This window comes from Apium graveolens, chromosome 3 (assembly GCF_009905375.1).
Source record: "Apium graveolens cultivar Ventura chromosome 3, ASM990537v1, whole genome shotgun sequence".
Lineage (NCBI taxonomy): Eukaryota > Viridiplantae > Streptophyta > Magnoliopsida > Apiales > Apiaceae > Apium > Apium graveolens.
Genome location: NC_133649.1, coordinates 249,235,616 through 249,241,615, shown reverse-complemented (window position 1 = coordinate 249,241,615; position 6,000 = coordinate 249,235,616).

Here is a 6,000-nt window from a genome sequence, read left to right as displayed (position 1 = left end):
CGTAAAACCAGCATTTCTCGGAGAAAATTATACTCAAAAATATTTTCTACCATCCAAATATATTTAATATATTAGGAAATATATTTTAAGTATTTATTCAAGTCAAAACTTTGGTCAAAAGATCCATCTCCTTCATTTCCAGACCAATGGTATTTTTATTCAGAAGTAAAGCCTGACATAACAGTTTTAAAATCTAGATAAAATACTTACACATACTAGAATGACTTCAAATTTGGTATGGATCATTTAAATGGTATTTTTTAAGTATGGTAAAAATTTCGTAACTTTTCAAGAATTTTTGTCCAGGGCGCAAATTTTGAGGCAGTTGGTCCTACATTTGACCACGTTTGACTTAGTTACCATTGACCAAAGTTGACCAAAAATTTCAGGAAATCATTTTATAATATTTAGATATTTATCATATTTTTTATGGTATTTATTTAGGAGTTTTTAAGGTGGTCATAATTATTGGTGTTTAATGCTTAATTAAGTGATTAAACAAAGATTAAAAGAAAAAGGAATATATATTACTCCCTCCATCTCATATTATGTGTGTTCTTTGAATTTGTGCCGGTCAAATTGACTTAAGTTTGACCGAAGTTTATTAATAATTTATAATTGAACAAAATAAAAAAATTACATCACCGGAAAGTAGATTTAATCTACTTTAATATATAAATTTTAGTTTTTTTAAAATAATATACGAGTAATATTTAATCGTTGGTCAAAAGTTGGTCAATTTGACTTCTATAAAAGGAAATGTGACACATAATATGAAATGGAGGGAGTATTATATTGAAAATTCAGCTGAGATTTTAAGCTCCTAAACTTGTTTGTCTCATATTTCAAGTTTCAAAGAAACACACTTTGCTTTCCATGTCATCAATCCAAGTGACATACATCATCCACCATCCATTTTCCTTAAATCTCCACCATTCAATCCACCCAACTTCTCCTTAAATAAACCCCCCAACCCATTTTCTTCAAGCTAAAGAGCCACAAAATTTTGGGATTTTTTCAAGAAGTATCTCTCTTCATCTCTTTCAAATTCTAAATACGTACTTCTTTTCAAAAACCTTCTCTCTCTTAGATATATACACATATACAAGGTTCTTGAAACCCAAGCTTAGCTTCACCCAACCAAGATTCATCCCACCAAGAGAGCTCATCCACTACCACTCTCAGGCCTCCCGAAGGGCTGCCCAAGTTCGAACCTAAGTGCCAAAATCCGGCCGAATCTTCGGCGAATTCTGGCGAACTTTTCTGACCGTATCACAAAAGTGGTAACTTTTAACTTCGTATTTGAGTTCTTTTTATTTAAGCTTTGTACTTAACTTCTCTACTTCAACTTAAGCTCTAGTACAATATCTCTTATAAAGAAAGTTCTCAAGGGAAAAGAGAACTAAGATTCGAACTCAAAATTCGAATAAGTACTTGATCTTCAAAAAATAATTTCAACAAGAAGATCTATAAAGATAAGTACTTAATCTCCAAAGGTGAGATTATATTTGACACAAGTTCACGAGTTAGCCAATTATTTTCATGCTCTTTAATTGGATCTTTGCTAACAAATATTCGTGTACATAAAATATTACGAAACATAGTTTAATCCCTTCTAACATCTTTAGTGTTCTGGGGGATTATAACTCGATCTATAAACACTTCGTAATTTGACAAATATCAAAAGGGATTAAGTTCACGAGTTAGCCAATTACTTTCACGTTATTTAATTGGATCTTGGCTAACAAATATCGTGCACATAAAATATTACAAAACATAGTTTAATCCCTTCTAACATCTTTAGTGTTCCAGGGGGATTATAACTCGATCTATAAACACTTCATAATCATCCATTATTTTTAAAGATGAATCAAATCCACGAGTTATGTGACAGCCTCAACCCCGGGGTCAGGAGTTGATGTCATCAACAACAACCATATAATAAACAATTCAATAATAGGATATAACTACGACCCCTTTACTAAGATCTTTTCCAGGCTTAAGTATGATTTAGGTTACAACTAACACAAACCAACTTACGACAATCGTCCTGACGCAGCTAACTTAACACAGCAACTCAACAGACCATCCTTGGTCCAACACAACCATCTCAGAGGAACCTGACACGACCGGAACTGGAACTCTGCCCCGACTACCACGGAAGAATCTCCTAGGCATCTACAATGCATATATAAAACATTCTACAAGGGTGAGCAATCAATTGCTCAGCAGTAGCACTATATGAATAACATATAAAACAGTTTATGATAAAGCAATGATATGAACAGAGATTATAGCTCGCTTGCAAAATATGTAAAACAATTCATAAACTGGATACCAAAACTAGCATGCTCTGTAAAACAATAACATCAGTAGTGTGCTGTGTATAAATACCAGAGTTTAATTCTAGCATGCTATTTTCATTTCCAAATCCACTGTATAAATCACTTGTTCCAGTACGGAACCGCAAAACCCAAATCAGATACATAGTGAATATGTGAAGATAGTTGATCAGGCTATCAACACCGGACAGCTCCCACTCTCATCCTATATACATGTTCCGGAACTCAGAGACTAGCTAGGTCTCTGACCTGCTGGACTAATCGATTATACAGTGCGCACTACCGAATTAGCCTCTTACGCCACCTCAATAGGACCTACTCTGGCCCCAATATATCTCATATCTGATCGTTTTATCCAGTTTTCAAAATCACTTTTACCTATCTCTTTTCAAATTCAATTATGTCACAACGCACTATTCAAATCCTCTTTTCATTTAAATCACATTTAGAGATAGGTGTTTTCAGAAGTTACTTTTCCCCAAAACATAATTTTAAACAACATTTCGAATACGGGGGATACGTAACTTAAAACGTTTATGTTCCATTACGAAAATAAAACATTTAGTTATTCATACGTACTGAACCATAAAAGAATGGTCAGGGGTACTTGCCTTGTAGAGCTTTATAACTATCACTGACTGATTTTGATAGACTTGAACGTTCGGGCTCTCATGGAAAAATGACTGTGTCTCACTAGAAGACATCCCTGCTTTGCAACAATCTATCTCAAGATAGTATCCAGGACTCTCAGGGTTCTTCGCTTGGGAATCTCGAGGCACTTGCCGACTGATCACTAGATTATCTTAGTTCGATATCAATTCCTGAGTCCTTCGACTAGAACCTACAGAGCCGAAATACCCTACGTTAGACGTCTTGGTATGCTTGACATATCCTCAATACCATTTCTAACCAGTTCGATATCAAATCCCGACTCGTAATTAGACATATTATAATAACACACACAACAATCAGGGTTCAAGTTCTCGGAAATCGGTTCGGTATTCGTTTTCAGGAAATACGCATATTCGTCATTTTACGAAATTAGGGTTACTAGATTTTGACAGAACATTCATCACAACATACAATCATGTTTCGCACATAATATATGTATATACTTATTTATACTCGTTCGACGTTCCGATAATTACAGGGTATGTCCCGCATTTTCGAATTTAATTTCCAAAAATTTGGGCAGTACCTCCTCTGTTTATCGGCCTACCCGTCGAACCACTCGACGTCAACAATCGCATCAATCCACAAGTTTCAATACCACATCAACTCCACAATCTCGTAATTATTTACGTACAACTCAAAACAAACATTTTATATAAATCATTTTATTTATTTATAAAATTTAGGACTCAGAACATCGTCATCACCGTCCACCGTCGGCTCGCCGAGGCTCATCGCCGACGGCGGTAAAATTCGTCGGTACCCGATAAATTCGGGTTTCCATATGAAATCCACCGATAAAATATCCGGTACGAAAATTATTTATTTCTCATAATTTACTCAAATAATTTCTCGCATAAATTAAATGAATAAATTAATAAATAAGTAATTAAAATTGCAACCACAATCACAGACCCAGGTAACCGGAACAGAGCTACACATAATGCAAAACTCACGCGTCACACGCGCTGCAACGCCACCATACCTCTCGGAAAAATTCGAGAGGCGGCAACAACAGCAATAATAAGGTTGAGCATATACACATATACAACTATTATATACATATATAATCTGCAACAATTGAACATCGCAAAGCCAACTGAGAAACAGGACAACACAGAAGCAATTAAAACGGGAACAGAACGGTGGCCGGGAAAGAGATGGGTGGCCGTAAATAAGAAAAACGGCACCTGAACTTACCAAACACAGGGAGATATTCCGAACAGGAGAAAAAATATAGATATGGGGGACGAATTAGAGAGAAATAAGAATGGGGGATTTAAGAAGCAAAAGAAGAGATAACACTGTTTATCTCTGTCTGCATATCGGTGTCTATTTCTTTTTTTATAATAATTTTTTTTCCTTTTGTTATCTCTCTTCTGTACAACCTATGCAGGACACATAGTATTACAATTCCTGTAATCTAGACACGTATACTATGGGATAATTACGAGAATTGTGAGACCCAATTTATCCCGAAATTTAACATTAACGAATCGAGGTGCACGCAAAATAGTTTCAGAAAATTATGAAAATAGTCTTAAAATGTCACAAATATCCCGAAGTTTATAAATCATAAATTTCGTAATTTTAAAATAATTTCCGAAACACAATTCATACCCGCTTTTATCAATTAAACGAATCGACGCGCGGGTGAAACTAACTCCAAAATTTTCCAAAATAATTTTAAAATTCCCGGAATATTCCCAACTTGATTAAAGATGAGTTTCATAATATTTGAAGAATTCGGGAATTAAATACAGATTTTACAAATAAATGCAATCAGAAATTCATACAGGGTTAAATAATTGATGAAATATTGATTTCTAAATTTTATAAAATCCCAAAAATAATTATTGAGATTGTAAAGTTATAAAAACAATTTTAGTGATAATCCACACATTTACACAAATAAACTTGTATTAAATCCACTTTTAAAATTGAAAATAATTCAATACAAATCCACAATTAATTACGAGGACAATTCCAGTACATCAAAATCACACATGAAACAACACATAGCTGACAGAAGCTATACACATATTTTGCTTTTTTAATAATTCCATATTTACGTATTTAAATAATACAGAAATACACGAGTCGTTATATCGTTCCCCCTTAAAAAGATTCTGTCCTCAGAATCTGATCTTACTATACATGAGGATATTTGTCAAGCATATCTGACTCTAACTCTCAAGTAAGCTTTTCGACTCAAGGATTATTCAACGCATATTCGTTAGGGACATAGACTCATTTCATAGAACTCGCTATTAACAATCTAGAATTTGGATCACTCATTCCACGCGGAATAAATTTGGATAAGAGCCCATTGGCTCCTAATCAATAACTTGGTCCGAATCAGATACATATCACCTTAATATTGATACGCAAGAAACATTATATACATATACTGCAACTGCAGCAACCATGCCAACTCATGGGCAACTTTACCTATATTTATCAATACCTCTAATGATTCACTATATTGAGGACTCAACTTTTCCTTTCTATTCAAACTTAACCAATCTTTTTCAAGGCAAAACTTTTGCCTCTACCCCGATCCTCATTCTATATATTCATATTCTTTCGATGCAAATCCATTTTCCCGCTTTGTATATCTCGAGTTGTCTCAACTCTTTCCCGAGTACACCATCACACTCTTGATGTACTAAATTAATTCAAGACTTAACAATATCTCTATTATCCTTTTTGGGTGCAACTTTTCTTTCCATTTGAACCATCCAATTTTTGATTCATTCTTCTTCTTAACACTTCTTGATTCCTTTCATTCCTTCTGACTGATAAGTGATCTCATGCAATTACTCCTCATTACCTTCAGGTACTTGAATCTTTAATTTCTAACTTCTTCCATTCTTCCGTTAACTCTTCAATGATCTTAATAATATTCAATTTCCTTTTCTACTCAAACATCTATCCCTGCATTGATCCTTCTTGGTGGATATTCACTTAAACAACTATGGTTCAT